The sequence below is a fragment of the Myotis yumanensis genome, unplaced genomic scaffold, assembly GCF_028538775.1.
Source record: "Myotis yumanensis isolate MYYU_CA2020_CCGP unplaced genomic scaffold, mMyoYum1.0.hap1 SCAF_8, whole genome shotgun sequence".
Lineage (NCBI taxonomy): Eukaryota > Metazoa > Chordata > Mammalia > Chiroptera > Vespertilionidae > Myotis > Myotis yumanensis.
The window spans coordinates 33760084-33785125 of record NW_027223759.1 but is presented as its reverse complement, the minus strand read 5'-3'; the positions used below and the strand labels follow the sequence as shown (position 1 = coordinate 33785125).

Here is a 25042-nt window from a genome sequence, read left to right as displayed (position 1 = left end):
GGAGAAATGGGCAGAAAGATCTCGAAGACTTGCAGAATCCAGAGCACCATTAGACCAAGGCTTATGAATGTTGTTAAAGAAGTAAAGGAAATAATAAGATAAAAGACTTAGATCCATTGGTAGCTAGGAAACTTGGATAACACTTATAATAGCAGCCAAAGGAGATAAGAGAAATGGAATGTGCAAGAAAATGTAAAAGTGATAAACCCAGAAGATAGAAATGAATTCACTAATGAAATTACACTTGAAACTGTACTTTCTGGATTTTTCTGTGAGTCAGATTCTCAGGTCACTGATTTATATATGTTGTGCTGGGCTCCATGGTAACTGGAGAAGGTCCTAAAGAGACCATAATCCCAAGGGTGGGGTTACTGGGATCAGACTCTCCTCATCTTGTCCCTCGGGGTAGTGTGGGATCCTGATTGGATAAGAGAGTTTCAAAGACTATCAAAGCACAAAATAAAGTGTTTTTCTTTTGTTTACAGGATTCTAAAATAGCTTCTTGTCTTAGTTATCTATTGCTACACAGATTATTACCCTCAAACTGTGTGGCTTAAAACAATAAATGTATTTATTATGTTAGACTTTTCTGTGGGTCAGGAGTTTGGAAGTGGATCAGCTGGGTGCTTCTGGCTTAGGGTCTCTTGTGAGGTTACAATCCAGGTGACATCTGGGACTATAGTCATTGGAGGGCTTGATGGGGCTGAGGAGCAATTTTAAGATGGCACATTCATGTGGCTGTTGGCAGGAGGCCTCAGTTCCTCACCATGTGTGCCTCTAAACAGGGCTGCTTGAGCATCCTTACAATATGGCAGCTGGCTTCTCCCAGAGTCAGTGACCTAAGAGAGAGAAAGCAAAGAAAACATCACAATGCCTTTTATGACTTAGTCTCAAACTGTTGACCTAGTCTCCAAGAAGTTACAAACCATTGCTTCTGTCTTCTATCTGTTAGAAGAGAGTTGCTACGTTTGACCTACAAGCGAAGGGAAAGGAATTAAGCTCCATTTCTTGAAGGGAGGAGTATCAGTTTGTGGACAAATTTTAAAACCACCACACTCGTGCATTTTTTTCTTCTTTTAGTGTGGTGGACAGAATAATGGACTCCAGAGATGTGCACATCTTAATTCCTGAAACCTAAGGACATGTGACCCTACACAGCAAAAGGGACTTTGTGGGTGTGGTTAGGTCAGGGACCTTGAGATGGAGAGATCATCCTGGATTACTAGGATATTTGTCCATGCTCCCTATCCTGGCTGCTGTGTGCAGAGTAAGGGAACTCTGGGTTCAAGGACTGATGTTCCCTAATAGCTGTGTGACTTGGGCCATGGGACTTGATGGGCCCTACAGCCTGCCTGGCGTGAGAGTTCTTCGCGTGATTAATGGGTTTCATCCAGACGACTCCCGGATGTCAGGAGTCTGCTGCACATGCCTTTAGCAGAGAGTGAAGGCACAGGCACAGCCCGACACACTGAACCTCAAGACCTCATTATCCACAAGGCTCAGGAAAGACGGTCCAGGCAGCACCAGGGGAAGAGGTCACAGCGAAGGCAGGAGGGACATTGACGGTGTCTTGCTTAAGCTGGTTTCCAAATTGCTTATTGAGCCCTAGAGGAGGTGTGTCCCCCAGCATTTGTGTTTGTCCCCTTGGGCCCTCGGGGGAGGGATCCTGGCTCCCTCTTCCTTTACATTCACCCGGGAATTATGACCCTAGTTGATCAAACTCAACAAGCAAGCAGTGTTAAATTAAAATGTCACCACGGGGTCCCTTTTTCATTTTCCTTCCTCACTGCAGTGGACCAAAAAGAGCTGCTGACTCAGAGCCCCCTTCACACAATCCATCCCATCTCATAAAGGACCGAATTCTAAGTCCCCAGGCTGAGCTCGGGACTGTCCCACCCACAGGAGAGCGAGTCCCCAGACTCAGCAGGGCGCGCAGGATGCTCTGCCCAGGGCACTGTAATTCCCGTGCAGGTGGTCAATTTTTGCCGAGCAAGACATGCCAATGACTTTGGCGAAGCAATTGCATTTGTTTTGACACTGGACTTCATTACTACAGGTTTCTTTCAGAAAAATCACCACTTGTTGGTGCTCTGTCCACAGTCATAGAGCTCAGGATGTGTGTGCTGAGTGAGCGTGTGGATGGGCAGATGAGGTAGACATTATCTAGAAAAGCCAGGTCCCACTGGCCAGCCTCTCCGTGGAAACTGGGGCTCCGAGAGCAGGGGCTCAGAATGACCGGCTCAAACCGTCTGTCAACAGCTCCCGAGGCCAAGTATTGTGGAGGTCAGCTATGTGGTGGGAGGCGTGGGTCACTGCAAAAGTTCCCAATATTTCTTTGAATTACATCACTTTGCAAATCAATGACATCAGTTGCAAAGGGCACGTGCAGAGCCTGTCTGCTTCTTGGGGGAGTTGCCCTTCCTGGCAATGATTTCAATTCCTGACCGGGGCCTCGAAGGGCTGCACGAATTCATTCCTGATTAAATAAGGCATACTTGTACCCAGAACCCAAAAGCAGCGTGGATTCCAGGAAACAATGGCTTTGGAGCTCCTCAAAAACGATGAAATACATAATGTAAGAGATGTGGGAAATGAGAGAAATGTTATTGCCCCGTAAACAGTTCCTTCTGCTCGGGGTTTCTGCGGCAGCCGCTCACTCCGTGTTTGCTTTAACACGAGAACCATAAAGGCTGCATTCCTCGGTGAACACGGCGGCGGCTCAGCTTTCTTGCAGCTCTGTGTTCTGAAGTGTGCATGCAAACGGATCAAATAGAAAGAGCAGAGTCGGAAATCTGGTTAATCTATTAAGCCGTTGCCTCATTTCTCCCTTGCAGAGCCATTAGCCCAGCAGCACGCAATTAGCCTCCTGTTTTGCTAAATAGACAAAATCCGTACTTCTGCCCCACGGGGAATAACTCCTCGGCGGGCTGTTTCTTTTATTTTAAATTGAATTTATTGGGGTGGCATTGGTTTATAAAACCGTACAGGTTTCAAGTGTACCACTTAGTAAAACATCATCTGCCCACTGCATCGGGCACCCACCACCCCAAGCAAAGTCTCTTTCCCAGTCCCCCTTGCCCACCCCCTCCCCCCAACTATCACCACACTGTGGTCTGTATCTATATGTCATGTATGTTTTTTGACTCATCTGTTCACCTTCTTTCATCCAGTCCCCCAGCCCCCTCTGCTCTGACAGCTGTCAATCTGTTCTATGTATCCATGCCTGTTTCTATTTTGTTCATCCGTTTGTTTTGTTCCTTAGATTCCACATATAAGTGAGATCATAGGGTATTTGTCTTCTCTGACTGGCTTGTTTCACTTAGTATAATAAGCTATTTCAAAGGAAGAAGGTAGAGCAAAACCATCACCAGGTTGCTGACCAATGTGGTTCGGGCTAAACTGAATTTGTTGGTTAACGTAAGAACCCTGGTCTTCACCTCCCAAGCGCCTGCCACATCCTCCCTGGCCATGAGTTTACTGAGACCTGGCCGTGGTCATCCACCTGCTTACCCACAACCTGGGCGTTCTTGTGTTCTACTTTGCTTGAGCTGAGAAGCATTTTTGTATTTGACAAAGGAAAGCAAGTTGAGGAAATCTCCCCATGGTGGGGCCAGGCACCTGCCCTGGAGCTCAGCGGACCTCCTCATTTTGACTCGGACTTTTTTTTATTGTCTAAAGTTTTACATATGTCTCCTTTTTCCCCAATTGAAGCCCCCTCCCAGCCATTCCCACCCCGGGCAAGCCCCCACCACCCCAGTGTCTGTATCCATTGGTTATACTAATATGCATGCATATAAGTCCTTTGGTTGCTCTCTAACCACCTCTCCCCTACCATTTGTCTCTGGATCTATTCTTGTTCATCAGTTTATGTTGTTCTTTATATCCCACATATGAGTGAGATCATGTGATATTTATCTTTCTCTGACTGGCTTATTTCACTTAGCATAATGCTCTCCAGTTCCATCCATGCTGTTGCAAATGGTAAAAGTTCCTTCTTTTTTACTGCAGCATAGTATTCCATTGCGTAGATGTACCAAAGTTTTTTAATACATTCATCTGCTGATGGGCACTTAGGCTGTTTCCAAATCTTAGCTACTGTAAATTGTGCTGCTATGAACATAGGGGTGCATATATCCTTTCTAATTGGTGTTTCTGGTTTATTGAAATATAATCCTAGAAGTGGGACCACTGTGTCAAATGGCAGTTCCATATTTAACTTTGTGAGGAAACTCCATACTGTCTTCCACAGTGGCTGCACCAGTCTGCATTCCCAACAGCAGTGCACAAGTGTTCCTTTTTCTCCACATCCTCTCCAGCATTTGTCCTTTGTTGATTTGTTGATGATAGCCATTCTGACAAGTGTGAGATGGTACCTCATTGTTGCTTTGATTTGTATCTCTTGGATGATTAGTGACTTTGAGTATGTTTTCGTATGTCTCTGGGCCTTCTGTATGTCCTCTTTCGAAAAGTGTCCATTTAGGTCCTTTGCCCATTTTTTGATTGGATCGTTTATCTTCCTTTTGTTAAGCTGTATGAGTTCTCTGATTCAGACTTTTTGTTCATTCTCATGGCACCTCGGCTCACTCTCACCCCAACTCTGTGTGGGGAGGAGGTGTTAGTCTCCTTCACATGAGGACGGTACTGACAGCCAGGCGAAGCAGTTTGGGCCTTACTTGGAAAGTGATTAAAACCCCAAACCTTGACATTGTAATCAGTTCAGTGATAAACGCAGAGCTGGTGTCAGGATCATCGCAAGCCCTTGGTGGTAAGAGAGGCAGAGGAGGCAGAGGAACCTGAGGCAGGGAAACAAACAGACCAACCATTGGGAAGGAGGCCATACAATGGGAGTGGTGATGAAAGGGGGAGAGACACAAAGAACTTTCTAGAGACAGCATTGACCTTGCAGAAGTGGCAGCTTTAGGCTCTGGAGAATAAATACCAATGAAGTCCCCCCAGGCAGATGGTGTCACCTGCACAAATCGGAATCCGTAGAGGGAGGGACAGAAGGTGGAAGGAAGGGTGCTGAGTTGAGGTATCTGGGGACTAGCCAGGTTCTATGACTATGAAGCCACCTCAGATTCTGGGCACAGCTTGACAGATGCCCAAAATGTGGACTGGGATTTAAATGCTGACTCTGGTGGAGGCTGTAGGGAGAGAAAGAGTGTGGGGGTGCGAGGGCTGAGGGAGGACACCAACAAAGGCAGAAGCAAGAACCTTCCCTGTTTCTGTGAGGATCCTTTTCTATGGTGAATGCAAAATAGCTAAGTCTCAGAATGCTGGCTATAATGAATCTTGGAATCAGAGCCCCGGTCTTAGATAGAATTTCTGTTATGATAGAAACATGATATATGTCATATAGAACATGAAACTTTCAAAAATTCAATGATAGTTAAGGACGGGTATATCTGGTCCTCTTTACATTCAAAGAATGAAAGATTAGGGGTCAGGCTACATCCAAATGTGTGTTTGTGCATGTGAAAGCATGCACATGTATGTGTGTTTGTGTATTTGTAAGTGTGTGCATGCACATATGTGAGTTAGTGTGTGTGTTTTTGAGTGCATGTGTGTGCATGTGTGTGTGCGTATGGTGTGCATAGATGGACGGAAGTGATCTATAACAAGCACAGCCGGGCTCCCCGGTGGGCCAGGTGTCTGTGGTTTGAAACAAGGGGCATTTGCTCTTTTAAGTGTCCGTAGCTGAGCTCAGGCTGTTATGACTGCTGAGTCCTGTGGGATTTGCGGTGTGACAGGAATGTTAGCTGAAGGCCGCTCATCCCTGTGAGAGGCAGGCAGACAGTTCCCCCCATGCACCTCAGAGCGATTTCTCCGTTACCACGGCAGCCTCTGGAAGTCACAGGTAATCTGTCACCACGAGGTGCTTTTTCCTTTCAGTCTGACCCTCATATATTTTGTCCAAAGAAGTTTTTACTTCAAAAAACACATGATGGACAACAAAAGAAAAACAGATAAATTGGACTACATCAAAATTAAAAACTTCTGATGTAGTTTTTAACATTTTTTTTGCCTTTTTACTTTATTGATTGTGTGTTTTGGTTTTGTTTTTTTTTTTGCAGCACAATCAATAAAGTAAAAAGCCAACTGACAAAACAGGAAAAATACTTACAAATTATATATCTGATAGGGGTTAATATCCAAAATACGTAAAGCGCTCTTACAACTCAACAACAACAACAAAACAGCCCGAGCAACTTGATAAAAAATGGGCAAAGCACTTATACACATTTCCCCAAAGAAGATGTGTAAGTCACCAATAAGCACATGAAAAGATGCTCAACGTCACAAATCATTAGAGACATGCTACTATCAAGAACCAGAAAACAACACGTATTGACGAGGATGTGGAGAAATTGGAGCCCTTGTAGACTGCTAGTGGGATGTAACATGGTGCAGCTGCTCTGGAAAATAGTAAGGAAATTCTTCAAAAAACAAAAATTAGAGATACCATATGATCCAGCAATATCATATCTGGGTGTAAACCCCAAAGAATTGAACGCATCTCTATGAGGTCATTGTGGAGCAACCCCAGTGTTCTGGGCAGATGCACGGACAAGCACAATGTGGTCCATACATGCAGTGGGATGGTACTCAGCTTTAAAAGGAAGGAGGGCCCTGGCCAGTGGGACTCGGTCGGAGTGTCGTCCTGTACACCAACAGGTTCAATTCCTCGTCAGGGCACATCCTCAGGTTGTGGGTTTGATCCCTGGTTGGGACACATATAGGAGGCAACTGACCGATGTTTCTCTCTCCCCCCCCCCCTTCCTATCTCTCTAAGATAAATAAATAAAAGGAAGGAGATGCATAGACATAACTCAACATGGCTGAACCTCGAGGACATGATTCTAGGTGAAATAAGCCAGTCACAAAAAGGCTAATACTGCGTGATTCCACTCATAGGCGGTCCCAGAGGACTTGGGGGAAACAGAGAAGACGGTCTTAGGGGGCAGCAGCTGCAGGACCCGTTTGGACGACGGCAGTTCCTAGAAGGGCAGGTCATTAGAGGCCACAGACCGGCATCTTCCACGCAGGGAAGCAGAGGTCACAGCTTTTCTAGGCGTGGCTTGTCTCACCTGCATCATTTTTATATCATTTTTCAAGATGCACTAGAGCCAAGCCTCAGAAAGCCGGTCCTCTTACAAACTGAGCTTCAACAGGTCCAGCGGATGATCATGCCCTGGAACAAACACGTTTCTAGCCTCAGGCTGTGTGAGTGGGTCCTTCTGCGATGGAGGGACAGCCAGGTGACCCAGCCCCTTCCTACCTGGGACTTGTTCCATCCTGGTCTCAGCCTGCCACAGGAACAGCACTGTCCTTCCTCACAGAGCTGGGGTTGGGGGTGGCCGGATGACCAACAGCCCACTAACAAATGAAACAAGGGGCCATTCACATCCAGGTCACAGGGCCGGGTCACGATGCTATAAATCACTCCCTGCTCAGGACACACGGTGACTATGTGAAATGACTGTTGTCACCTCTGACGGCCCTTTTGTTGGGAGGTGCTCTCAGGCATGCAGTCGCCCTCCTTGCCTCGAGTGCGTCCCCCCCAGGGCTGCCCTGCAGGAGGACCCTGGTGTCCGATGCTGCATTAAGATAGGAGTGGTCCTGAGTCTAGGTCCCTGGGTGTGGCCTGTTCATCCTTCAGATGCAGAAAAGCATGACGGTGGCCCTGGTGGGTAGAAGCCCTGGTAAGAGGAAGGGTGGAGAGCTATCTCTCTGTTTTGGTGCCATTTTTATTCGTTGGAGCAAGCAGGCAGGCGTTGCTTCAGAAAATAGCAGAGGAATGCTCACAGCCACAGGGCAGAAATAACTTGTGTTGGTTACAGACGTGGGTGTGACCGTCCCGGGGGCCCTTTAGCTGTCAGGACAAGACAGGGTGAATTTGAATATCAGATTTCATGTGAACAGATGTTAAAATCAATGAAATAATATTTGTCCTGGCAACACTGCCCAGGATAAACATGATCACTGATAAAAAATGAATAGCGTCAGATGGGTGAATATGCAATGGGTCTATAGGCGTAGAAAGGCTGAAAAACAGCTTCTTTGGGAAGGTCAGTCAGAAAGAAGAAGTCAAACATGCCTTCAGTCCTTATAGGAACCTGGGGTCAACAGAGTCAAGCATGACTCGGGGTCCCTCTCTGGTCCCTCTGGGGCTGGGCTCCGTCCCTGACCGATCCTGAGGAGGTCACCTGGCAGAGCAGGTGTGTGGGGCAGAGGCAGGCTTAGCGGGAAGGTGTGAGTCACTCATCACACCTGTGGGTGGCGGATGATGAGGACGCACAGAGTGAACACAGACCACAGTGTTTACAGTGTTGAGGTGTGGTTTGTGGGGAGAATCATGGACGTTGGTGGGAACAGTGGCTCCTCCCACAGGTCTTTTGTGATGATTTATTCATATCTGCAAGGCATGGGTCTCAGCAGAAAGATTTGCAAGTGTCCCAGCCACAACTGTGCGTGACCTTTTGAACAAAAATGAACGGAGGCCACAAGCCATCCCTCTCCCCAGTTGCACCATCCACATGACATTTCAAAATCCTTATTAAAGGTTCAAAGCCATCAACATTGATCCTCAGCGACAGGCAAAGCTGCTGTCCCCAAAGGCACCCCTGACCTTAGGAAAGCGATTCCATCGCAGGTGAGGTCTGTGTCTGACCTGCACGCAGCAGCCACTCGCAGGTCTGACCTGCACGCACCTCTCCCTGTGCAGCCTGGCCGTGCACACCCCGTTCAAAGCAGCTTCCCTGAGCCCAGTAGGAAGGGACCCTCGTCAAACGCCAGCGAGGATTCCAAATCAACATCGTTCTCGAGGGTTAGCGTAAATTCCACGCAATGTCTTTGCCAATGAAACCGAGGGCGAAAAATATCCAAGTACAAAAGGGTCCTAACATGTTTGAAATTCTTTCTTAAAATGTCAAGATTCTTCCCAAGTTCACTGGTTTCTTCTCAATAGTTATTTTCGTCATCACCAGGAACAAAGTCATGAAATATCCTCTTTGTCTGAAAAGCCCTAATTGTACTTTCTGTTATTAGATCTATAGAGTGTGGGGGCTTTTGGTCCTATAACTATTTCTATCATTGTTGTGAAGAGCCCATGGGGTGCCAGGAACCCTCAGAACTTAAAAGGTCCTTGTCTGTAAGTTGCTATGGCTGTTCTCACAAAATGCTCTGTAACCCTTGTTTCCAGGGGAGGAAAACACACCACAGTTCCTTTTCAATCTAGAACTCTCCTCGCCTTTCAAATAGCGGCTTTGCTAACAGGGTTTTATTGGATTACAAGAAATACACAAGTAAACGATTATTCTCACATCTTAAATGTTCAAATAAATTATGATTCATCAACACAGTGGGAGCCACTAAGAAACAGTTATTGAACATTATGTTTTCAGAGAATTTGTAATATTGGAAACATGCTCACCACATGATGCCAAGTGAAAGCAAGCCTGTCATGTCAGGCCGTACACAGACTACGGTGTTCTGGAAATCACTGGCTTGTTTTCAATTTAGTTACAAGTTCCCGGGCACTTGCGAGGTGCCAGGCAAGAGATGAACCCTGGCATACTTTTTCTCACTTCTTCTTTACAGAATCTCTACATGGCAGATGCTATCCCCATTTTATAGGTGAGGAAACTGAGGCACAGAGAGGTCAAATAAGCTGCTCTCCAGCACTTGTGCATGACCGGAGCAGCGCTCGGACTCCAAGCCTGAGCTCTACCCTCAATCCTCAGAGTCGTGGTGACCAGACCAGCAGCATCAGTGTGACCTGAAGCTCAGGCCAGGGATCAAAGGTGAATCAGGCTCTGGATATTGGCTTGATCGCCAAAGGATTGCTATGCACGTTCCCCGTCTGTAAACGCGGCTCTAAAGCACACGGCATGCAGGATGAAAGCATGAAGAAAATGCAGCAAAATGTCAACAGCGATTAACTGTGCTCCCACAAGTGGTTTTAATTTGCTTATTCACACTTGGCTGTATTTTCCAAACAGCTTCAATGAGCATCTATAATAAGAAAAATATTGAAGTCAGTTTTCCCTCTCTCACTTGTTGGTACCACAGAACACGATCTCAAACACCCTAAGTTGCAAAAACATAAATTAAAACCAACTTTCCCTCTCCATCCCCACCAGACCGCAGATGTATGAAGCACGGCCATGGATGTTGATGTCAACAAGAAAGGGAAAGTCTAAACTGGGGACAATGCCATCCTGCCATCCCCACAGCTCTTTCAAGAAGGATGTCTGTGCACTGCCAGGGCAGGCTGGGGTCCAGCGGAGGGAGAGGGGAGCCGGGCAAGGGCCCAGATATGCTCACCAGGCAGGCCGTCCCCTCCTGGGTGGCTGTCAGAGCCTTGTGGCCCCGGGCTGGTGTGACAAGGAGGAGTTTGTTCAGGGGATGAGCTAATGAACGGATCTGAGGATAGGTGGTGGATGACAGGTGGCCCACAAAAGGATGCTGAGGTCTTCGAGGAAGAAAGCACAGGCCCAGCCCATCATCAGAAGCCTGCCTATCTCCTCGGGAACATGGTGCCCACATGCCTCCCCACCCCCTTCCTGGAGCTATTCTGTCACTGCCCTCACACAATGGTTAGGGGCGAGAAGACGGAGGGAAATAGACAAAACCCAGCCCAATTGTAGGCCGCCTCGCCCTGTATCTCCTCGGCAGCCATTTCAAATTCATCCTGGAAGGCATTGGGGGCTCTGGAACGCTTTCTAAAGGCCATTGTTGTATCCGCTTTCCTCCATGAGGGCAGCACATTCACACTAATCTTGTCGAGTCCTTAGCACTGTAACTGGAGTTGAGCAGCCACCAAGGCTTCTCTGTGCCCAGGAAAGGGACGCTGCCCAAGTTTCAACAGACCGGCCATGCCCAGGGGCCCAGGTCACGTCTCCCCCACCAGAGTCACCCTCCTCCCTGCCCCTCATCTGCATGGGTCTTGAGGGACTGGGTGCTGGCACCCTGCAGAGTTGACTCCCCAGGAGGTGGGTTCTTAATCCAAGTGCAGCCGGTGAACTTCTCAGGACCTCCCTCTTGAATCTGAGGAGGCCCATGCCTCTTCAGAGGTGGGAGTTCTTAAGACAAAAATGCAAGCACCGTCCGTGACTTTGTTTCTCTTGTAGAAAGATCACCAGCCCGTCCTGAGCGAGAGCATTCATGGGGTCAGAGGCCCAGCCTGTCACTCCGGAGGCTCAGCCCCCAAGGACTATCCGGGACTTGTCCTACTTGTCCTGGAAGATGCCAGGCAATTTGCAGGGGTGTCTGCTTCCCACCAAGCAGGAGCCGGCACAGAGAAGGCCCCGAAAGCAAGCAGAGCCTGCCTCCACGTGGGTGGGCCGGGCTCTCTGGAAGGTACATCTGAGTCGTCACATGTGCACAAAGAACTTGGAAAGGTGTACCAGTCTGGGGACCTGACAGGGAGGGAGACAAACTCTCTGAGGATGGGGTGAAAAGAATGCCCCCCGCCCCATGCCCCGGCTGGTCAAACATCCTGGGCTCTGGAAGGCGGAGAGGAGGGTCCTCTGGTTCCTCTCTTCCATGACAGTGTCTTTCTGGGCCCCGTTTGACTTCTTAGAAGCTCACATCTCAGAGATGAGGAAGAACAGGGAGCAGAGGGCACACACACACACACACACACACACACACACACACACGCGCACTCTGCCAGACCCCCACCCGGGCAGGGCGCTTAGAACAAGGGCGGGAATCCGGCGAGCCAGGTGCAGTGGCGTTTCCTGCATTCTTCCTTCTTGCACAGACCTGCCCCGGTGGGGACTCATCCTTCGGGGCCTGTCACACCCCATCCAGCTCAGCATGCCTGGGCCACACCTGGGGGTCAACACCCCAGGAGCAAGGATTTGTACCTTCCAACCTGAAGCCATGTCTCTCACTCCACCTTTTCAACTCCTATTGGTCCAGGTCCCAGAAAATAAGCCAGTAAGTGGGGGACAGTGATTCTGACCTGGTAACCCCACCCCTCCTTACGGCCTTTGGAGAACAAGGGAGTACACCACCCAAAGGAAAGGTGCTGTACCCTCCCCCAGCAACGCCCCCGCTAGCCCAGTGTAGATGCCTGGTGGTGGTCAGCACTCTACCTTAGATGTGGCTGACCCGGGCGTCCCCTGGGGGACGCTCCATCCTGTGTGTCTCTCTCTCTGTCCCTGTCTCTGAGGCGAGCACCCCGGAGATGGGAGTCCACCTGCCTGGGGCCCTCCTTCCACTGCCTGGACTTTCCTCACAATCTGGACTTCTCCTCCCATCTTCCCCTCCCACCTGCCCTGACATCCCACCCCAATCTGGGCCTCATCCTGGGAAGTTGCCACTGCTCTTGGTGTGGGTGCTACAGGTTGAGTGAGACCCCTGCCCTCATGGCACCCAGGGTCCCATGGGAAGGACCCCACTCGGGCATGAAGATGCAATCTCTTACCTAAGCGCCCAGGTCTAAGCTCTGGGCTGGACTTCTGACTCCAAGCCGACTCCCTTTCTGCTTTCCTGCCCCTCCTTGTGTTCTGATTGATCCCATTGTCTCCCCCTCCCACCCCCACCCCTGCCCGTCATGTCCTCCCATGTCCAGGCCCTTCCTCCCGGGAAGCTGCTCCTCCTGCCTCTTCCCTGCCCGGCACTGACAGCATCTGCTCATCGGATGAAAATGCCTCTAACACCAGCCGTGTGTGCCAGGCGCGATGGCAGAGCACGGCCTTGGGGGCTAGGGTTTGGCAGGAAACCCCCAGACAAGAGGCCGTTCTGATGTTTGGGGGACAGAAGCCTGGGCTGCAGAGCTGGGCCCACAGTCTGGCTTCCATTAGAAAAAAATCCTTCAGGAGAGGACTGCTCCCTCCGACCCTGTGGGTTGGCGGCCTCACTCTGGTCATTTGGCTCTACAGGCGGGCAGGGCTCACCTCCAAAGCCGGCAGCACTCAGGGGTCTAGGGTGGCAATCACATCCCCCATGTGGCCCCTGCCTGTTTGTGGTCTGGTGCCTGTTCCTGCTCCCACTCCCCCCTGCCACACACACACACACACACACACACACACACACACACACACAGGAGAGAAACCTACGCAGGCCAGAGAGGCCCTGGGGCAAAGCCATTCTTCCACAACGCGGTGCAGAGCTGAGGGGAAAGCTTCCGTGTTCGCATGCAAATCTGGCATCTCCAGCACTGTCCTCCTGTCAGCAGACCCACACCCAGCGGAGGCGAAGAGGGAGTGGGGGGTTCCGATTCAACACGCTCAGCTCAGAGCCTGGCGCCGGCCCCAAGCATGGCCGGGGCACCAGCCAGAGGGAGGAGGAGAGAGAAGACTCCCTGAGTCTCAGAGCAGCAGACGGGTCAGTCCTCGAGGGCAGCGGGGTTGACTCCAAAGCTCAGCTTCCTAACAGCCTCCGTGGATGGCCCAGGGCCACAGGCTTGCGTGAGCCAACCTGGTAGGTTAACGTTGCGACTTGGGGTCGAAGGTGAAGGAAGGTGGGGGAATGGAGAGGTCTGGAAGGCATTACTTAATGCCACCATTCAGTTTCCCCAGATAGATTCTCTCATGTGTAACCTGTGACCTGTGACCTTCAGGGCTTCCAGTTTCTGTGTGAGCATCAGGTAGCCGCGGGGGTGGGCGGCAGCAGGGAGCCTGGGTTAATGGCTGGTGCAGCCCCAGAAACAAGGTCACAGACCTCCAGGGCCCACCGACTTCAGCGCCATGGTCACTGAGTCATGTGACACTGTGCTCTATGGGTTCACTCACAGGACAGAGCTAGGAGAGGCGCCTGGCGGGGGCGCTTCCAGGGCACAGAGGGTGGGTCCCTGCCTCTGGCCAGTGAGGGAGGCAGCCCACAGACTCCATTATTACAGTCATGCCAGGTTTACCTGCCCACCAGCTCCCCGCCACTGTCCCGAGAGGCCTGGGAGCACATGAAAATCTCTCTATGGCCAGGGATCCAGGCTGGCTTTGCTTACATCCCACCCCGTAACTTCCCGTGCTCCCCACAGACACTGGCAGTTACTCACGCTCCTGGGCCATCATCAACGCACCATCAGCAGCATGAAGAGGCAACCTGGGGAATGGGAGGAAATATTTGCAGATCACACATCAGATAAGGGACTGAGATCCAGAATCTACAGAGAGCTCCCACAACTCAACAACAACAACAACAACGAGGCACCTCAGTTAAAAAATGGGCGAAAGACTTGAATGGACGTTTCTCTGAAGCAAATGACAAATAGACAACAAGCACATAAAAAAGATGCTCAACATCATCCATCATTAGGGAGATGTGAATCCAAACTACAACGAGAGACCACTCCATACCCCTAGGCTGGCTATAATTAAGAAACACACAAACAAACAAAAAACAAAACAGAAACTAGCAAGTGTTTACAAAAATGTGAAGAAATTGGAAATCTTTGCACTATTGATGGGAATCTAAAATGATGTAGCCAATATGGCAGTTCCTCAAAATTTCAGCATAGAGTTAGCGTATAAGCTAGGTGTACACAGAAGTGAAAGAGGGGCTTGAGCAGGTACTTGTACACCCATGTTCAGGGCAGCATTATTCACAACAGCTGAAAGGTGGACGCAACTAAGTGTCCATCGATGGATGAATAGACGAACAAAATGTGGTCCATGCAGACAGTGGAATATTACTCAGCCTGAAAAAGGACACATGCTACAACATGGGTGAGGACATTATGTTAAGTGAAATAAACCAGTCACAGAAGAACAAATACTGCCTGATTCAGCTTATACACAGAACAGTCACATTTATGGAGACAGAAAGTAGAATTGGTGGGTGCCATGGGCTGGGGGGAGGGGGAATGGGGGGGCTAATGGGTAAGCGTTTTAGTTGGGAAAGACGAAGAAGTTCTGGAGATGATGGTGGGGATGGTCGCACAACATTGTAAAAGTACTTAATGCCACTGAACTGTACCCTTAAAAATGATCAAAATGTGAATATATATGATGTATATTTTACCACAATTTTTTTTTAAAAGTCTCAATAGGCTGAATTAAATTCAAGTCACCAGTGTGAAAACAGCTCTGCTTTTGGACGGATAAGCACAAGGAGTTCCTTGTCCGAGGGCGCTGAGCTCCGTGTCCAGCTCCTCTCTCACTGGCACCTCTTCGCTGGGCTCCTCAGAGAAGCCTTTAGCGAGGCCTGTAGCATTGGGTCCATGAGCCCACTACCCGTTTCCAGGGGGAAGCAGGACAATCAGCCACGGACACAGCCTTGAGATGCAGGGGGCTCTGCCTCGCACCCCACTCACGCACCCCGGGCAGCGTTATGGACGACCCTGCTCTGATGTCCCCAAACACTCACAAACCTGCACATGCACAACCACCACCCAGCATTCGGGTGCCTGGGAGTCTGAGTTTAACCTGCGAACCACATGGATCGAATGTCTCTTGCTTTTGTAAGTGCAAAGCTTTTATACAACCGGTCTAAATCTTTTCACAGGCTCACACCGCCTGGAGAAATGGACTAATTTTCCTTTTCTAAACCTGGTGCATCCTGTAGCAGGGTGGTCCCCATCACTCCAGCCTCTGATGCCCTTTAAAGACTGTTTAGGGGGAAAGGCTTAAGGCTTTGAAGACTCTGTTCTTTCAAGAGGTAGACACACTTGAAGCCCCTGTCATGGGCCTCACTGATGCGGTCACATGGCCAAGTCTGGGCAGGGGCGGATCTGTCCCACTAAACCCTAAGCATGACAGAGATTAAACTCACTGTAAACAAGAGAAATTAAGAACAAAAAGCGGAGCTGGGGGGATCAAATAACATGGGTCATGAGAATAAAGGCTCCCTGGGAAATCTAGAAAGTGGTTGAGCAGAGACTGGTGCTGCGCTCAGAAAATCGGCAACCATGTCCTTAATGGAACAATAAAGTGCTGACGAAGACGTACTTCCCAAGCCAGCAAGAGCCAGGCCAGCGCCAGCTTGGCCATCACCTGGCCCCCAGGTGTTTTAAGCTGGACATTCAACCACCTGCAGGTTCCTTCTTGACCATAAAGGTCCACAGGGGGATGTCGGAAGCTTTGCTGTCGTCTCTGCAGCTGGTGCCCAACCCCCTGAGGGTGTTTCCCCTCCCAAAAAAACACTTTAGGAAGAGGGTCTTTTCCACCTGGTTTTCTCAGCATATGGATTCAGCCACGTGCTGGCAGGTACGGGTTTGCCCACACCCATGCTCTCTCCAGCAGGAGGCTTCTTCATGTGCCGGTGGCGGCTGCAGATACAGAGGGGTCCACACAGGGACCTGGCATCTAGACCTGGCGGCCAGTGCAGGCAGCTCATCTCAGGCCCAGCCCTCTACCAAGCTGGCCAGAGAGCCTGGGTTGTCCTCTCTATTTTTACAAATTAAAAAAACACACACACAAAAAAAACACACAAAGAAACTGAAAATTTTACAAATATTGGAAAGTTTGAAAGTGTGGGGAAGAGACAGAGGAAAAGGGGGAGAGAGAGAGAATCCATGGACAGCACACGGGCTAACATCTCAGTACATGATCATGCAGGTCGTTCTTGCCCCCAGCTTGTTCCGGGTGATCTCTGTGAGGGTGGAAGGGCTCGGCCTCCACTCCCCGGGCGCTCTCCTGGATGGCATGGCACAAAGGTGCGGGGGCGGTGACAGAAGCTGCACCTGGCTGAATTTGCTTGGGGTGACTCTGGGAACAGCAGCACTTGCAACATAACCTGGAGGTGGGGACAGGCCTTTTCTTGTGGCTTCCTGAGCCTTGTCGCAGAGGAAACTGGAGAAGCAGAGAACGAAAGCAGAGGCCCAAAAACTGGCGGGGAGGGCCCTTGTCCGGAGCACCTGGAGGCACACCTACGCAAGGTTTGGCATCATCTGGGACCTTGTGTGGAAGAGGGGGGCTTATCTGAGCAATGTCAGCCATCTTCCCACGCCCACACCATCGCCGTCACCATCAGATGTGCACGGTTCCTCCCTGCAGTTCACGGGGCTTCTACATGGCAACCACAAAGGCCATACTTCTGATCTGGGCAGTTCAAGGGCCACACGCACCTGCCCATCTGACACCCAGCAGTGCAGGAGGGCACTGCAGGCCACTGTAGTAGTCTGTGCCCGGACTGCCGCTGCGGGTCAGATCGAACAGGACAGCACAGGTGTGCACTCCCACGCCTGGAGTTTCAGGAGAAACACCAATGTCACGTAGCTCAGTGTGATTTTCTGAAGAGACACCACATGCACACATTTTTCAATCCGTGCGGAATCCGGGGCTGCCATTCCTGTTGGGAGCTGTGCGGACCGTCTGGGCTGTCATCTCCTTCAGTGACTGACAAGGTCTTCCTCTTTCCAAGAGAATGGGTAGGCAGCGCGGGACGAAAGCACTAGGTAAAATAATTAAAAATCAGAAATTCTTAAGACCTATCCATCGATTTTTTTTATGCTTCGCTGATTTCCTAAAGCAAATTTAGAAACTGATGGAGTTTTAGGGTTTTTTGATGCACGAAGGTCAGCTGGCCTTGTCACCATTTGCCCAGCAAATGGCATTCATGTGCCGTCTTCCATTTCTTTCACTCTGTGGGAAGCAGAGCCAATCGTTTTATAACACCTCCTTCCCGCGTAGGGGAGGCGTTTATCTTAAAAATGTGTCCGAGTCCTGGGGAATCTAATTTCTGTCCCACGTGCACGGCCGCATCTAGAAGGAGGCAAAGTGCTCTGCTGAATTTTTTTTTAAAATATCAAGATTTTTATACCATTTTCATTATTTCCACCCAAACCTTCAAGGATTCTACTTTCTGCAGATCTCCAAAACAGGTAAAGCAAGGAAACATGTCCCAGGTGAATAAGCCCTCATTCACTCCTCATGGTGCCTAAACCCTGAGCCACTCGTCCCCACACTGAAGCCACGGGTCTGTTTAGGAGACAACAAGGCACGGGACTCATTTCTCTATCGCACTGTGACTCTTAGTTAATGAGTTCTCACCACAGTGACCGGGGCCAAGTCCAGGGTCAGGTGATGGTGGCACTGAGGGTGTAAAAGTTAAGGAGGTGTTTGTTCACTGTCAGGGTCTTGCAAGTTATTGTGCACCTGCCAGGAAACCAGGGACACGATGGCAACATGGACAGGAGGGACAGAGAGGTGAGAGGCCTGGGTACTGGGGTGCTCGACAGTGACTCAACCTCCTAATCTCAGGACCAGGGGTAGTGGAGATCTTTAGGGGACAATGGGCCCTGACTTTCCAATCCTACTCCTGAGTCCTCATTTTAAGAAAATCATAGTTGCTTTTACCTCTGGTCCCTGGGACTTCAGGGGACTGCGGTCCAGTTAGCACACTGATAAGGAGCCTTCAGGGCTCATTGCCCAAGGTCTCACCATCTTCAACCTCAGCCTCTGGGATAAGCAGACCCGGGCCCTGGACACCTCAGCATTCAGCCATCTGGTCAACGTCACTGCTCCTGCCCAAGGCTCACCCGTCACTCAAGACTTCATGGCAGTTACCCCACCACCCACACTAACCTCTTCTGAATCACCAGTCCATGCCCCATTTCTTCCGCAGATGAAGAGTTGAGAGCATCCCACAGAGTACCCAGAGCCTCTCCTGTGGGAAGCACAGTGCCCCCCTGCCCCCCACCCTCCCCCAGAGGAGACTTTCCACCTCTCTAATGTGGGCTTCTCTGTCGGATTCAGGAACCCATCCCTTCCCAACACTGCTGGTGGTAATCTCTTCCTGCAAATATCACTGCCCCCCTCCCACTGCCAACATGCCTAATGACACACACTTTACACCAGCAATATATCCTGTAGTTAACTCACATTATAAATTATTATTATTATGAAAGTAATACATCCATTTGGTAAACAATGATTTACAGACTCCAGAAAGGAATTAAATGAAGAGTGAAAATCTCTCTCACCCTCCTCCTCCCCATCCAATATCCTGTAGACGCCCCTGAACAGTCTTTGGTTTGGGTTATGCTCGTGGCTATCACCACAACATTAAACAATGGGCTCAGACATCTGCTTCCAAGCCCATCGCACTGAGCAGCACGCACTTCCTCTCCCGTCCATAAGGTGAAAGGCACATGCAGGTACACGCCCCCCTCCCCCCTTCTCACTTTTGTTTGGTCTCATCATCGTTGGTGTTTTTCTTATTCATCGTCTACATTTTCAAATGTTTTTTAAGTTGATTTCACAGAGAGGAATAGAGGTGGAGAGAGAGATAGAAACATCAATGATGAGAGAGAATCATTGATCAGCTGCCCCCAGCATGCCCCCTACTGGGGATTGAGCCTACAACCCGGGCATGTGCCCTGACTGGGAATCCAACTGTGACCTCCTTGTTCATAGGTCAATGTTCAACCCCTGAGATTGATTATGTAAGAGAAGTAAAATAAGAAAATATAGAGGAGATAATGGGGTTCTGATCATGGGAAGGAAGCTGAGATGGACTCAGTGGTGTTGGACTGGAATTAAGGTATCCTTATGAGCTCACAAACACATGAGTCCCAGCTCTGACATAAAGCAGCAACACCACAACAGCAAAGAGCACACCTAGCACCCAGACATTGGTGTCTAACTGCCATTCTCATGGAGAAATGACCGATTTCAAGGCTGGGAGGCTACACAACTTATTGTCACAGAAAATATAGAAGTGCTTACCCTGTGGCAGGGGTATAGCAAAAGGATTAGATACCAGGTAGAGTGGGCTCTGCAGGCTACTAGTATTTATGGTACACTTTGAACATCAAAATGAGGAATAGTACTAATACGTTATACCCCATTGAAGTTTATACTCATAGGAATCCATGAATAAATAAATAGGGAAAAGGGAAAGCTCTTTGTGAGAGCTGAAAGCCAACTAATAAATGCAGAAGATATGATGGAATTGGGAAATCACCATTTTTGGCAACTACTATAACGTCAAAAAAAATCAGTAGATGCTAAAATTAGTGGGTAAAAGTTTGAAGAGAATAGGATATTGACATATCTCCTCACAAAAATATTCATTAATTACAAAGGGAATAAAGCACCTTCACAGTAGAGAATCCTGGTAGACACCCTCTTAACCAAGTGATCAAGATCAACATCACCAGCAATGGTACCAAGCAAAATCATTGGGCACCTCCTGGGAGAGAACACAGCATCATGTCTAAGATGTTTTCCACATATGAGTCATCTGAATCTCATCATGAGGAAGCATTAGATACACCAAAATGGAGGGCCGTGTCCCAAGATAACTCGGGTGTCATTTCCCAAAGCAGTAAGGTCATGAAAGTCAAGGGAAGATTAGGAAGTTGTCCCAGAATGAAAGGAACATAAAGAGACAGGACAACTGAATGCAATCTGTGGCCCGAGTTGACTAAGTTTGCTCTAGCTAAAGGACATTATTGGAATGACTGGTATCAGCTGAAAGGAGTCTGGAATCAAAGAATACAATCTATCAACTTTAATTTCCCAACTTCCCTGCTGTCTGTGCTGCCCTTGTGCTGCCTTGTCTGCACTAAACCCACAGCAAAGTGTTTGTGTGTGAAGGGCTCCTGGCGACAGCACTCTCTCAAGTAACTCAGGGGAAAATTCCTTGTGCTATTGGTGCAGGTTTCCTGCTTATCTAAAATTATTTCAAAATAACCAGTAAAAAATAAGCTTAAATTATTGCAAAGGCTCAACAATGGTGACACGTATGTATCAAGAACCAAAAGATCCCTATACATTTTGATTCAGAAACGTCACTACACAAGACAGATCCTGAGGTTATAATCACAAATGTCGGCAAAGATTTAGCTCCAAAGCTGTTCATCCATTTTATTTATAGGTAGAAAAATGAGGGTTGGCCTAAATATGTTAGGATAGGATTTGGGGCCATAAATTATGGTGCAACCATGAAATGGAATACTAATGCAGCAACTATTAAGAAAGATGTTTGAGAAAAGTTAATGGCTTGAAAAATGTTTGTGATGTTTTATTGAATGGAGAAAGCAGGTTTGAAAACAGTATATTCAGTTCATCTTATTGTTGAAATAGCAGAGAAAAACAAGCGTCCCAGGCGTGCGCACGCACGTGTGTGTGTGTGTGTGTGTGTGTGTGTGTGTGTGTGAGAGAGAGAGAAAGAGAGAGAGAGAGAGAGAGAGAGATGGACAGCAAATTAATCAGATTCTTTACCACAAGGAAACCCATGCCCTTCGTGTGCAGATGTGCATTGTGGGTCTCCAAAGCTGGGATGAAGGGGGCCATGTTTCCCAAATGGATTTGACCACAGAACCCGTTGTTTTCAGAACTTCTGAGCCCAGTTTGGACTCATCTCTGAGAGTGCCTAGAGCTCCAAGTGCTCACCTTCCTTCTCTTTCTCTTCAATTTCTCTATCCCATACCCTACTGTATTCTGCTATATGTCACTGTATGTTCTCTCACATTGTATTTCAAACAAAATGTGTAGTGTTATAAGTTAATGATCAACAACAAGACTCAGACTTTCTTGAAAGAGGTCCAGGGGGCCTTGGGAAGGTGCATGTCCTTACCTGGCCCAGCTCCCCCCACCTGTGGAACACATTGCTCTCTCATCCTCTGGGCTCAGGGCCCTTTCACAAGCTTTTCTCTCTCCTGGGAATTCCTTTTCCTTTCAGTAACCTTGAGGTCTCCATGTGAAATCCCCTCCTCAGGAAGCCTTTCCTGTCCCCATTATTACTTTCCAAGCTTGCCTTCCTTCCCTAAAGATGCTTCCCACAATTGTGCCCAACGCTGGCCTGTGGTATTGGGACTTTCTGCCTCCAGCTGAGCTGTGATGGCCGCATGGGCATGGAGCATGTCTGCCTGCTCACCACTGAACCAGTGCAGCCCATAAATATCAGAGGAATACAGCAACAGTACAAATATCAAATAATAGAGTTTGTGCAGAAATTTATCAGGCAACCACATGCTAAAGAGTCAGATGGGTCTCCATGTAAAGTGTTAGAGTGTAGCTTCCCCATCAGGGCTTGAAACTATAACATCACCAGCCAAGTCACAACTAGAACATCTGGTTGTACCATTTCTTCCTCTTTTTATTTTTGGAAATGCTGTTGGAAATATGGGTTGACGGTACAGGCTCTTGCCTTCTGGAGGACTAAGGCAATCCCCGTCCTGCTTAATGCAAGGCACTGCTGCTGTTTCCACTAACGTTTGCAGGGAGCCCGGCCTTATGTACCTTCATGCTCTGCCTCGCTCTTGCTAGACATTCCCAGAGAAGCTGGTGGCAGGCCAGCTTCAGGGGAGGGTCTGCAGCTGGGAGCCCCCAGCCTCTGTATCCAGAGCCAGCTTGTGGGGAACCCCAGGCACTCCGCTATTGTCTGGCTCCACTCAGCAAAACCGGAGAAAAGGCATTTAGCTTCAGCCTGGGGGACCTGTCAAAATGCTTTCCAGCCTTAAGCTTCTGTGATTTTAAAATATTGGCTCAATGGCCAGGACTCAAAGGAGGAATTGGGGGCAGGGATGCTCACAGGCAGGATCAAGCGAGACCCTAGAATTGGACATAAAACAGCCAACTAAGCAAAAAGGCTTGGGAGGCTGGGCGGCCTGCGGGGACTTGGCTGGGATGGGAAGTGAAGCCCAGGGAAATTATTTAATGCTGATATTTCCTCATCACGACACGGTGCTGCTTTGAACGGCCCATGAGTCAAGGTCAGCACACACTGTGCATTAAAGAGGAGGATGGTTGAGGGGACGTGGCTACAGGGGCGTCAGATCGGCCTCTGGATGAGCCTTCTGAGGGTGTCCACACCAGGAATCCAGAAAGCAAAACTCAGGATGGAGAGATCAGAGCCCCGTGCAGGAGCAAAGAGCGGTGGCCCCTACGGAGCCCGAGATCCCACCCAGGTGCCCTTGCTGAAGGCCTGGGAGACGGAACCCAGAAAAGAGTGGATCTGATCCCCCCTCCACAGTGTCCCTGTGAATCTGTCTGCGTGGTGGAGGGGGGACGCCATGCCAACAGAATCATGGCAGACAGTGAAGCAAGCTGCCAGAGCTGTGACAGGGGAGAGGTGGTCTGCCCCACCCACTGAATGCCTTTCTCCCAGTGGGCTCAGCGCCTGGGCCTGCGCATGAGACTTCCGCTGCTGGGGGCACTCCTGCCCCAGAAAATAGTGCGGGAGGTCCCAGGCCCTGACCTAGGCGGTCACTCCAGATATCTGAAGACTGAGAGCTGATTTTAAGGTGATTAACAGATTGTTTTCCAGGTGTACAGAAATGGGAAGGAACTTTTTTTTTGCTTTGGGCTGACTGAATGAAGAGACTCTAGAAATAGATGATATAGAAAAGGCAAAACAACAAACCAGCAGCAGCCGGACAGCAGCACGCGGCACAGACCCCCAGTGGGTAACTTCACCCGACAGCCTGGGGCTGGCATGTGGCCGCCCTGTTGAAGGTCATCTGCAGGTGACCAGGTCCTGGCTTCAAGGTGAATGCAAAGGGCCGTGAGAGGTCAACTGCAAATGTGGGCTTCCCTGGGATACCCGTTGCTTTTGTGAATTCTGTGCCAATAATCAGGTTAGAGAACTCCAAGAGAGGAGCATCTGGAACCCATTATAGACTCGTTGCCAATTACTCAGATTTCTGATGCCATACCCAGCACATTCCAGCCGGGGTCTGCGGGCACCAAGGGTCTGATGCGACACAGTGACATCCCACATTTCAGCTGGTCACACACCAGGACTTCCTATATCAGATAAAGAACATCAGTGATGAGGACACTCAACAGCCAAGCGATATCTGTGTGACAACCATCCACCCACCAGGAAACAGCAGCTTCATCACTGCAATAGGATTGGGACCCATCGGGAGTGACCGTGTGTGTCCGCTTAGGGACATGGTGTAAACAGCCAGGCCTTCCTTGCTCCTTCTCTTCAGGGTCCCTTGACAGCACTTTCTCAGCAAAAAACCTTCCTTGTCAGTTGGACCTTGTGAGTTGGCAATTGTTAGCTCCTTGTTAGTGCCCCCCACCCTCAAGGGCATCTTAGCTGTTCACCATAGCTGTTCTAACCCTATGCTTGCTGTTCTAGAAGAACTAAGGCATAGCTCCAAATTCTAACATGAACTTAAGCAACCCCAGTCGCCAGGAATAAGTGTGTTGGCCCCTCAAATCTATGACTATGACATTGCATGTTCACATAGTCATGTGGCTCTTTCCCAGAATTACTTCTTAGGAGGACTATTCAGAAAGTTTTCCAAAGCTGTCCTGGAGACAAGAGGAACAGTGATAAAGATGTGATAGGCACAGGAATTCACACTAATATATTTCTTTAAATCATTGACAAACTTTGAAGACGCTATCCAGCGACCTAAGCATGGTCCTTAAGAATAATCTTTGAATAAAAAACATCTATGCCCTGAATTGAAGCACATGTTGGCTTATCCCAGCCGTGGGCAAACTACGGCCCGCGGGCCGGATCCGGCCCGTTTGAAATGAATAAAACTAAAAAAAAAAAAGACTGTACCCTTTTATGTAATGATGTTTACTTTGAATTTATATTAGTTCACACAAACACTCCATCCATGCTTTTGTTCCGGCCCTCCGGTCCAGTTTAAGAACCCATTGTGGCCCTCGAGTCAAAAAGTTTGCCCACCCCTGGCTTATCCCTTTGGTGAAAATGTCTGAAAATTCTGTAAATCATTCACATTCTCCGGGCCACTGTGCTCTAATAGACCACCCGGCTTGATGAATGCAAGGTTTAGCTGGAGAAAAATAACAATCGTGGTTAAAAGTTAAATTCCATTCCAGAAGCTCAGTGCTCAGGAACATCCTCCTGAGAAGTGTGGGCACCTGGGTGCGAGGACGGGAGAGGCCTGGTGCATGCAGGCACCCTTGGCATTGGCACCGAGTGCCCCAACCCCCAGGCTTCTGTGAACGCTCCATTCATTCTTATTCCTCAAGGCACTTAGGCCAAGTTCAGTGACAGTGGGAATCTGCACAAGCAGCAAAGGATGTATTTAAAGCAAACAGCCTCAGAAAGCCTCAGCCAGCGCCTCTTTCCGTATCTCTCTTTCTGCTACTGTACTTTTTTTCTGAATAAAGGGATTTCCCCACTTCTGCATCTTTGACCATGCCGTATTTTG

At 49.1% G+C, this 25042-nt stretch overlaps 1 long non-coding RNA gene across 1 annotated transcript in view; it reads right to left on the bottom strand.

Annotated features, from left to right (window-relative positions):
* Positions 1 to 598: 598 nt before the first annotated feature.
* LOC139015601 (uncharacterized) overlaps positions 599 to 25042 on the bottom strand; it is an 84848-nt gene continuing 60404 nt past the window's right edge. Inside the window, exon 3 of the long non-coding RNA XR_011472464.1 lies at positions 599 to 839. This is a non-coding gene — a long non-coding RNA (uncharacterized lncRNA). The remainder of the gene's footprint in view (positions 840 to 25042) is intronic.